This window comes from Balaenoptera borealis, assembly GCF_965194805.1.
Source record: "Balaenoptera borealis genome assembly, chromosome: 17".
NCBI classification, from domain to species: domain Eukaryota; kingdom Metazoa; phylum Chordata; class Mammalia; order Artiodactyla; family Balaenopteridae; genus Balaenoptera; species Balaenoptera borealis.
The window spans coordinates 40,837,901-40,849,394 of record NC_138876.1 but is presented as its reverse complement, the minus strand read 5'-3'; positions in this window follow the sequence as shown (position 1 = coordinate 40,849,394).

The window sequence follows — 11,494 nt, the reverse complement described above, 5'->3', positions numbered from 1 at the left end:
TATCTGGACATTTGACAAATGAAGTCATACATTATGTGGTCTTTGGTGACCTGCTTTTTTTCACTTAGTATGTTTTTAAGGTTCATGTTGTATCATGCATGAGTACTTACTCCTTTTTGTTGCCAATTAATATTGTATGGATGACCTACAGTTTATTGATTTATCAGTTGACATTTGGGTTGTTTCCACCTTTGGGCTATTGTGAATAATCTTGTGACAAACATTTGTGTACAGGTTTTTGCGTAGACATGTTTTTATTTCTCTTGAGTACATACCTAGAAATGGAGCAGTCGCTTACATGTTACCTCAATGTTTAACCTTTTGAGGAACTGCCAAACTGTTTTCCAAAGTGGCTGTACCATTTTACTTTCCCACCATCAATGTAGCCAATTTCTCCACATCTTCCCCAACACTTATTGTCTTTGATTATAGCTTGTGAAGTATCCCATGGTTTTGATTTGCATTTTCCTAATGGCTAATGACGTTGACGACCTTTTCATGTGCTTATTGGCCATTTACATGTCTTTTTTGGCGATGTGTCTGTTAATGATCCTTTGCTGACTTTTAAATTAGGTGTTTTTTTGTCATTGAGTTGTAAGAGTTATATAATCTGGATATAAGACTTTATCAGATAATTGATTTGCAAATATTTTCCCTCATTCTGTGAATCGTCTTTTCACTTTCTTGATGGTATTGTTTGAAGCACAAAAGTTTAATTTTGATGAAGTCCAATTTATTAATTTTTTGTTGATTGTGCTTTTAGTGTCATATCTAAGACACTAGATAATGCCTAACTCAAGATCATGAAGATTTACTCCTGTGTTTCCTTCTAACTCTTGAGTGTGATGAGGACTCTTGGTTACTGATACACAGAAACTTATCCTTAATATTTCCCCAGAATTAGAGTTGGGAGCTATTTCCTAATGAATTAGATAATTCATTAGAATTCTTTAGCGAATTTCCAGTCAAGTAAAACAGCAATATGTTTGCATTAGCCTTTTCTTTCAAGTCAGTAGGGTAAAACTATTGGATATACTGCAGGCAGGCTCAGAAAACAAACATTCTTTCATACGCTGAAGACATGGTTTATTGTTGCTGGCAGCTGACTTCGTATAATTTTGCTTTGAAGTCCAAGTTACTGTCAGAAAGAATGACTCAAACTATTCTGACTTAAGATAAACTGTTAAAAAAGTAATAGGGTAAAATTGTAAAGTCTAGACTTTTTTATCTAGATCATGCTTTTATTTATTTAGGCTGTGCCGGGTCTTAGTTGTGGCACGTGGGATCTTCATTGCGGCATGTGGGATCCTTTTTAGTTGCGGCATGCATGCGGGATCTAGTTCCCCGACCAGGGATTGAACCCGGGCCCCCTGCATTGGGAGTGCGGCATCCTACCCATTGGACCAACAGGGAAGTCCGTAGATCATGCTTTCTTATAGGAATATCCTAATGACTTGAAGAAACGAAAATTCCAGAGTTACTTTGGCAAACTTTTTACTCCATAAACATCATCACATCTTACCAGGTGGTGCTCAATTTCAATATGTCACATTAGGGTACTTGAAGATCTATCATATAGATACTGTATTCCTCATCAAACTTTCATTTATTTCTTTTATGGACTCATGGTTTCCTACTTAAGCGGTTCTCAAACTTGAGTGTGCATGAGAATCCTATGGAGGGCTTATTAAAACATAGACTGCTGGGCCCTGTCTCCAGAGTTCCTGATTCTGTAGGTCTGGAGTGGGACCCAAGAATTTGCATTTCTAACAAATTTCCAGGCGATGCTGTTGTTACTGGCCCAGGGACCATACTTTATTACCCATTATTATCATAATTTATTCTGATGCTCAAATAGTCCCTAATTTGGCCAGTGGCAAGCTGGCTTCTGTGGCCTATTGACAAATCTTCACTATTTGAACCCTTTTAAACTTTTTTGCTACAGGATGTTCTAGACTCATCTTCAACTTTCCCTTCCCCAACCCAGGATTTGGCCATTTCTCCAAAGAGCCCTTTTAGTGGAGAGTGATACTTAGAAGCCAAGATTTGGGCATGAGTTGTACTTGTTGCTTTGGGGAATGTACCAGTCCCAGGCCCTTTCAGTGGACAAATCTAGTGTGTGTATACACACGCACTCTTACATCTAAACTTCTACATCTGTCTCTATGTGGAGATCCATGACTTCATACTGAATTGATACCTCCAATTCTAACACTATGAGTTTCCTCTCTTCTCGGACAGTGAAAGACTGGGTCTCATTAACTTTAATATATTTAAATTATTTGATCAGTCTCCCAGTATGTCACCTATCTCATCATCACAGCTGCCTCTCTCCCACATGGATACCCTGTAACCCCGCTCAGCCTCTGATACTTCATACCAGGCTGCTTTTATCATCGATGGCCCCCGTATCCCACTCCAACAGCCACTGCTGAGCCTTGCCCCATGTGCGAACATCCTTCCCACCCTGTTTGGTCTCTCACAACTCGTTCTGGGCTGCCCTCACATATGGATGCCCTCCACACCTGGGCTCCAGCGTTCAACAGTGGACCACTTCTCTGCGGGGGTGCCCTCCTCACCCTGCCTAGTGCTGACATCCCACTCTGAGCCACCCACAGACAAGGACACTTCACCCTGTGTGGTCTCTGACTCTCCTCACTGGGTCATTCCCATGTCTGACCTGAGCGCTCTTCTCATCCTGCTTGGACACCAGGCCCCAAGCCTTACCCCTGTGTGAATGTCCTCCCTCCTCACCGTGCTTGGGATATGAACAACGCACCTCTCTTCTCTGCTTGGGCTCTGACTGACCACCCATGCCAAGCTGCTCCCCTCATGTGGACACCTTGCCCTCTTTGGGCTCTGACTCACTGCACCAGGCTGCCTACCCTCCTCACCCCATCACCACCCTCCCCAACACACTCTCCTCTCCGGCTCTGACCCCTCCACCCCCCACCAGGCTGCTCCTCTGCACAGACCCCCCCCCCCCTTGCTCTGGTGCACCTGATGACTTAGGACTGAGTTGCTCAGAAGGAGAAGGCACGGGCTTATTCGCATGATATAACTCCTAGAAAAAGAAGAAAGGTGGGGTGGTGGAGAAACAAAAAGAAAGAGAAAGAGAAAGCAAGCAAGCGAGCAGGGGAATATCTTTAAAACACACTCACCTGATGGCATGTACAAATAAGAGAGAGAAAACTGGAGCTCGGAGCTGCTCTGGCTGAAGGGAGGTTTGGAGGGCCAAGAACCAGGACAGACCCTGGCTTGTCCTCCCTCCACCTTCCTAAGACCCCAGGGGATTTGAAAAGCACAGCTTTAAACCAAGTCAGCTGACATTTGCAGGTTGCCCAAGATAACCCAAGTGGTTTCCAGTTGTTTTTATTTAATGATGATTGACAAGTAAAGGTGTAAAGTTATTTTCAGGGCTTTAGTTTAACTTATAAATAAATCACAAATCAACCTGTTTTAACAGTGGTGTGACCCTAACATAGAGTATACTTGAGGGAGGAGACCTAGGAACTCAATTTCAATGAGAAATCCATGAATGGAATTTATTGAATAGTTTTTTAAATATAAATGTATTTATTTATTTATGGCTGCATTGGGTCTTCGTTGTTGTGCACGGGCTCTCTAGTTGTGGCGAGCGGGGGCTACTCTTCGTTGTGGTGTGCGGGCTTCTCATTGTGGTGGCTTCTCTTGCTGCAGAGCACGGGCTCTAGGCGCACGGGCTTCAGTAGTTGTGGCTCACGGGCTCAGGAGTTGTGGCTCACGGGCTCTAGAGCACAGGCTCAGTAGTTGTGGTGCATGGGCTTCGCTGCCCTGCAGCATGTGAGATCTTCCCGGACCAGGGCTCGAATCCATGTCCCTTGCATTGGCAGGCGGATTCTTAACCACTGCACCACCGGGGAAGTCCCGAATTTATTGAATTTTAAGAGAGTTTTAGTGAAAGGAACCAGAGGAATGGGTTTGAAGTGCACAATTCTCCAGAAATTATTTGAAAATGTATTTCTGTGATATAAAAAATAAGTGGCCACTATTATATGCAATTCTACATTTATATGTGAGCCAGTATGGTAAACCATGATATATTTCAGAAAAATATGTAAGATTCACATGAACAAACGTAATGTTACTAATTAAATGAAAATAATTATACAGAGTAATATATCATCGAGAAATAGAAAAAGCAGAGCAAACTGCCAGAGCAAGGTTAATGAGTTTAAAAGAGATTATATTTTTTGAATACCTGGCTTTTTTGAAACCAATTTACTTTTAACTTGGTATAGTAAAGCATATTTTGGTGTGTAATGACTCCCAATCTCATAGGCTTCTATCTTTTAAAAGCATTTCTTGGGGATATTTTAACTAAATCTCTGAGCATAGAAACTGAAACCTGCACTAATGAAGGTCAAGTTTTTACTTGTTGCTTTGTGTGAATAAAAGAGTGAAAAGCATGTTTGATGTATAAACACAAATAAATGCCTTATAAAGTTTTACTGATTTCCTAAAATTTATTTTCCATAAAGGGAAGTTGTTAATGGTAACACTGTTAAGCTTACAGTCATAATTTGACATTTTACATCTAGTGGTTTAGAAAATAGTTTCTGTGATTTTCGAATATTTCACAGTAGCGTTTAAGGTCTTAAATGCAGAAAGAATGACAAAATGTTAAAAGTAGCTTTTGCTTGGCCAGTTGCTTAGGTGCCAAATTATCTTAATTCCAGCCAAAGCACGTTGTAGAGTCTAGGCTGAAAGGTATAAACTAATATAATTCCTTATTTTCATTGGGAGTCTCCCTTCTATGTAATATCTCTTTTTTTCTAAGCTCATGAGGTATATGTATGAATAATTCAATTTGATTTCCCTCTACATTAAAAGCTGTGTTAAATCAACTGTATCTCAATTAAAAAAATATAGAATAAAATTTTAAAAAATTAAAAAATAAAAATAAAAAGCTGTGCTATGTGTGTTTTAGGCAAGGTTTACCTGGACTGTTAAAATTGGCCCTCTCTGGTTGTGGGCCCTCATTTGGAGGCCCAGTTGACCTCATTGCCTAGGGTGGAAACTAGAACTGCCTTTAAATCATAACTGGTAATTTATTTCATCCTTAGGCATACTATTCTATTCGTAACATCAACAATAATAATAGTTATCCCATTAATAATGATAAACAACTATCATTTGATTTACTCTATGACAGGCCCTGTTCTAAGTACATCTATTAAGTCAGTTAATTCTCACATCAATCCTCTGAAGTAGGAAGAGTATTATTAGCCTTAATCTAGAGGGGTAGCAAGGTCGGTCACACATTTAGTAAGTGGCAGGCCCAGGATGTGAACCCAGGTGGCCTGGCTCAGAGTTCCTGTTCCTGTGTCTCACCTAAAGAGGCTACCCAAAGTTGAGGCGGTTTCTGTGTGCATTTGAGGGAACTACTGATGAATTTTGCACATGGGCAACACTGGCACATTCCCCCTCTTCTATAAGCCTCAGTTCAGACGTCCTCATCTGTCTTCCTCATTTCATTGTTGATTTTCTGGGGCTTCTGTAACACTTTTGCATCCACCATGTTTACCCTACTAAATGTGACTTTCTGAGGGAAAGGATCTCATATTGTTATTTTAGAAACTGTGATATTCATTCAGTCAAACACATTTATTCTTTTATTCGTTTATCCATTTAGTGGCAGGAATTTAGCTACTCCTCCAAAATCTCCATTATTTTCCACACCAAATCACTCCAAGTCAACATGATCTAAGTAGAAACAATGTGCTTGCTGTGTAGACCAGCTTTAAGGCACAACCATTCCTTCCAACCCTAGACTGAGCCCTATCAACTCCTTCCATATAGAAATGATGGCGCTACCACTACATTCTGTGACTTTAGTTGACTACCCTGCACTGCACAATGCCTGGCTCATTCATTCACCTGAGTCAACTAGCAAGTGTCTCACTGAGCAAATACACTTTCCACCAGGCAGTTTTAGGCTCTGGGATTATAGCAGTGATCAAAGCAGTCTGAAGCTCCTGTCCTCATGAAGCTTATGTTCTAGTGTATAATACAATGGCAGGTAGGGTAAGTGCTGTGATGAAAATGGGGTTAGGGGCTTCCCTGGTGGCGCAGTGGTTGAGAATCCGCCTGCCAATGCAGGGGACACGGGTTCGAGCCCTGGTCTGGGAAGATCCCACATGCCACGGAGCAACTGGGCCCGTGAGCCACAATTACTGAGCCTGCGCGTCTGGAGCCTGTGCTCCGCAACAAGAGAGGCCGCAATGATGAGAGGCCCGCGCACCGCGATGAAGAGTGGCCCCCACTTGCCACAACTAGAGAAAGCCCTCGCACAGAAACGAAGACTCAACACAGTCATAAATAAATAAATAAATAAAAGAACGGGAATTTCAAAAAAAAAAAAAAGAAAAACCCAAACGAGCTTTTAAAAAAAAAAAATGGGGTTAGATGAGAGGGCTTGAAAGTGGTGGAAGGAGCTTTTTGAATCTCTACTGTGTACATAATGGTTGCTTCCTAAGTGCTGGAATGAATGAAAATTAAAGCTCAGGATAGAAATTTAGTTTACTGTCCTAAACTAGAATCAACTATTAGGTTCTAACTCCATTCTGAAGGATGAACATTTGTTTAAGTAACTCATGCTTAAAAATAAAGTTGGCCTCTAGACCTAGAGGAAGCTAGGCCCTGCTAGGAAATATTTGACTTGGATGCAAGAACTTGCCCTCTTACTGAATTCAAACAGAATGACAGTTTTCAGGGCCAAGTTTACAAGCATCTTTTAATTATTGAATTTGTTAATATTTCCCTTTGGGGACTACCGAAGAAAGATTTATCTTGCTGTGGGATGACGAAGAGAAAAAGGCTCTTTTGAGTGAATAAATTAGGCATGCCAGCAGCGGTGATAATTGGAATGCTAGCAAAATGTAGCTCAGTCAGGGCTTATTCTCATTTCAAGCCATTCTGTGTCCTAGTCTGTCATCAGATGAGTGGCTTTGAAGTCTGCTCTCCGGCTGCTTTGTTTGGCTTTGGAGGATAGCCACTAATTAGGACGTTATGTATTTAAAGAATGTAGCTCTTTCCAAGCCTTTGCCGGTTCTTAGAACAGCGAGCTTTGGAAGGAAAGATTGGGATTTGCTTCCTGGTGCTGGAAGTTTGGAGGAAACCCAGCTCAAGTGTGACCACTTCTGAGACACTCTCCCAGCACTGTCCTCTTCACCCTTCGCCTTCTCCACACCTCCCATTAGAACTGTATTCATCCGCTAGTCTATTCTGCTCCTGTTGTCTTAGAGTTGCTTTATTTGTGCCTGTTTCTTGGGCTTGTTTGGGGACCGTTCGGGGCAGGAGGGCACCTTGTTCATCCTTTTGTCCCCAGTGTCTCACACCATGCCTGATATACAGTAAGCGCGCAATAATTGCTTGTTGAATTCAATGTGATACAAGTCTCCCCTGGAGCATCCCCTCTAAAGAGAAAGTAAATGTCTCCTGAGGCTGCACACAGACATCGTTTTCTTTAAGCAAGTGTTGGAAGCTTAAGAAGCACTGCTGCCTGTTGACCATTTAATTCATCCAGTGTCCACTGGACCATCCTCTCTTAGGAGAAAGGTAAATGTCTTCTGAGTGTGCCAGGGAACACCAGGCTCTTCCTGCCCAACAGGCTGGCTCTGCGGGCATGACAGCAGAGGTGGCTGGCCCGGCTTGTGTTCCCAGTGCCAGAAGGACAAGCACACGTGGTACTGCCCTTGGAAAGGCGTCTGTGCCACTTCACAGTCTGTGCTCCGCCTTGGCTGAGCAAGGGCCTTTTCCTGATTTTCACATTTCTGCAAAAGAAGGTTCCATAGGTTTTTCCTTTTGCAAGTGAGCTTCGGAAATAGAATCTGCTGTAGCAAAGGTGAAGAATGTTTCTTCTACTTATCAACACCTCTTTCCTAATCTCTTATTTAGGTTACTCAAATCCTTTCTCAGACCAGTCTAAGAATAAATACTAAGCTTCAGGCAGACTTCCAATGGACTTCCACTGCCTCTCAGGAGGAAAAGCCTTTCTAGTAACTTTTCTTTGGGAACAATTTGAATCTGTTTATCTAAATTTAGAGGATTCACTGCTATATTTTCCTGTGAAATGAGAGGCCAAAAGCTCCCTCTTTATTGAAGCCTATGGCTGGATTTAGGTCAGCAGAGACCAAGACTGTGATCAACTGGTAACTTCAAAAGATATGGCACATTATAGGGATGTATGGTGAGAAATGCCATGTTCTTCCAGGGACAACTAAAATTTTAGTCAGTGTTCCATTGTGGGCTCTATGGCTGAAGAAAAATTCAAGATCTTAGACATTTTTCACAAAACGTTGAAGTGATCAGAGTTTGAAAAATAGGAGTTTTAAAACGTATTATCACTCTCGTTTTTAATGGCAAAAAAGAAAGTTGAGAACTGACTTTTTAATAGGATTCCTTAAAAGAAAACTTCATAGACAAAATGAGGATATAGTACATTTCAATAAAGAGAATTATATAATATTTAGAAATGTATGGCACATGCATGGAATAATCTCTGTAAGGGATGTCATCTATTAAGTCAATTCTAGGGAAAATCTCTGGTGCTTCAGCTATTGATTAATGTTGCCTATTGTTTACATGTCATAAATTACAAATATTTTCTCTCAGCATTAGCCCATCACTGAGCTGGATGGGTACAAAAATTCCCATATTGGAGAGGCAATGTGGGTGGAAAGGAGATGAGCTTTAGTTTCCATCAGAACCAGGATTACATTCCAGCCCATTGCCTTATAGGACCTTGTGGGTTATATAGGTTATATAATCTCTCTAGTCTTCTTCTGAGAGTTGGGGACAATAATACCTTGCAGAATTGTTGGGTAGGTTCAATGAGAGTCCACAAAGCTTCCACCTGTGCTTGACACACAATAACTGTTTGAAATATTGTGGCTGTCATGATTTTGGAAACATCTTATTGTAAAAATGCTGTTAATATGCATCAGGAGCAAATTTTGTTTTGGTCTTTGGACTAGATTTTATACCTATATTTGTGTCAAGATAATTCTCTAGTTCCAAAAATTAAATATTAGATTTAATTTTGTATAGTCTCCTTGTAAAAAGAAATTTCAAAGCAAATGACTTGGCACTTAGGTAGAAAAAGAAATTAATTGCCAGAAATAGCCAAGCAGCGTACATGAGATTATCAAGGGAGAGTGGGAAGAATCCAGCAGGCACTCAAAACACTGACGCTTAAGGGAAAGGTGAAAGACATTCTGGAAAGGAGATTTAGGGGAGGGAAAATAGAGTGTTCCTGAAGCCAAGGGAGGAGAGTACCCTATGGATAAGAGAGTGAGGATATTTCTAAGACAGTAACAGATATGATGTGTCATGGAGTTTGGTTTTGCTAGGGAAGGAAGTAGAAACAGGAGGGGGTTGATAGAGAAGGAGAAAGAGGAATCAAGATACTGAAGGTCTTGCTGAAATAAAATACAGATGTGGTGATGGTAACTGGAATGAAAATGGTATCTTGTGATCAGAGTAAGCTATAGGATTTAAGATTTCATAGGTAGAGCAATTCGGGGTGATGACAAGGTCCAGCGGGTGGCCAAGGGAAGGGTGGCTTTAGTGGCATTGAGTGGATGCTCTTTTGAAATCAAAGAACTAAGATACTGAAGCTACCCAGGATAATGGTAGGACTAGGGGTGGAAAGGAAGATTGAGCAAGGTGCCAAAGGCTCCTTGAATGAGGAAGAAGAATGACTGGGGGTTGGAATTTGACATTGACAGAGGGGAGTATAGGGCTAGTTTCGCATCAGCCTGAATGGGGAGGGGAATTGTCATTTGGAGCTGACATTGGCGTTCTCCTCCCACCTCTTGGGTCCAGTCTGGATGAATGGCATCTCCTTGGGAAGGCTACAGGGGAGGAGTGGTGTCCTTGCAGGGATGAGCTGGGATTCATTTAACCCGAAGAGGTGGAGGGGAAGAACCATTGTGACATGACTGTGGGTGACAGCAACTTTATCATGGAATGAAGTTCTAGAGGGCTCAGGGAAAGGTTACGGAGAGAAGGGAGCAGGAGTAGGAGGTGGTCAAAGGCAGGGAAGCTCAGAGCTCTTTGGGGGTTAGAGTGTAGCAAGAAGATGACAAGGGGCTCCCATTTTGGCCACTGGCCAAAGATAAGAAAAACCTGGTGCTTGGCTGGCTGCAAGTGTTCCAAAGAATGAATCCAGAAGTCCCCTAGTAGATGGGAGGGGCATGAGGGCTTAGGTCTTTCTGGAAGAAAACAGCCTTCCTTTGAGGGGGGAAGGAAGACTTTCCCACAGAGGGAAGGGCATGGTCAGAGGTCCAGAGAAGAGGGAGTTTCATGCTACCAGCGATCATGATTAAGTAGTTGGGTGGGGCTGGGACGCAGTATTTGTGGAAGAGTGACTGAGTATCTGGTGGTGTCAGACTGCAAGGGGCCTTGCAGCACCTGCTCAAGTGTTTATAAGCAGGGCTGTGCCACAATCTGGTACGTGGTGCCAGTGAGCAGAGAGGAGAGTGGGCTGAATGCAGAGGGAGGGAGGCAGAGAGAGAGGGGAGGGGGAGAGAGATGAGACTTTCAGAACATCGAGGTTCTGACTCTTGCTGCACTGATTCCCACGCCCAACAGGAACATGTAAATATTAACATAGACACAAAGGAACAGGTCTTCTTTTTGTACATTTTGCTTTTTTAGGACCTGATGTGAACAGTAGAGATAGTCGCTGTTTGTTATCCTTCCTTCTTATAAATGGTGATCATCAACTGTGATAAATCTCTTGTAATTGAATCTAAGACCCTGAACTCACTTAGACACCCAAAATGTGCACATCATTGGTGTTGCCGTGACTTCACCACCTGACAGTCCTCAAATGAGACATTGTTATTTTTGATTAATAAACTTATTCATGCCTGGACTTCTTTAATTAAAAATCCTGGTGATGGGCTTCCCTGGTGGTGCAGTGGTTAAGAATCCACCTGCCAGTGCAGGGGATACGGGTTTGGGCCCTGGTCCAGGAAGATCCCACATGCCGCGGAGTAACTAAGCCCATGCGCCACAACTACTGAGCCTGCGCTCTAGAGCCCGCTAGCCACAACTACTGAAGCTCGCGTGCCTAGAGCCCGTGCTCCGCAACAAGAGAAGCCACCGCAATGGGAAGCCTGTTCACCGCGATGAGGAGTAGCCCCTGCTTACCGCAGCTAAAGAAAGTCCGCGCGCAGCAACGAAGACCCAACGCAGCCAAAAATAAATAAATAAATACAAATAAATTTATATATATATATAAAAAAACCTGGTGATAAGGAATTCAGAAACACAAGGACAGACTAGAGAAATAAAAGGCAACTGAAACAAAAATCTAAGTAGGGACCCAAGGTAGGATTTGGGGCTCTGAAGTGCTATAGAGATTGATGCATTATGCGGTGATTACTAGATGTGAGTCTCAGAGTTGTCCACCATTTGGATGTTTAAACATCCTGAATTTCCTCTG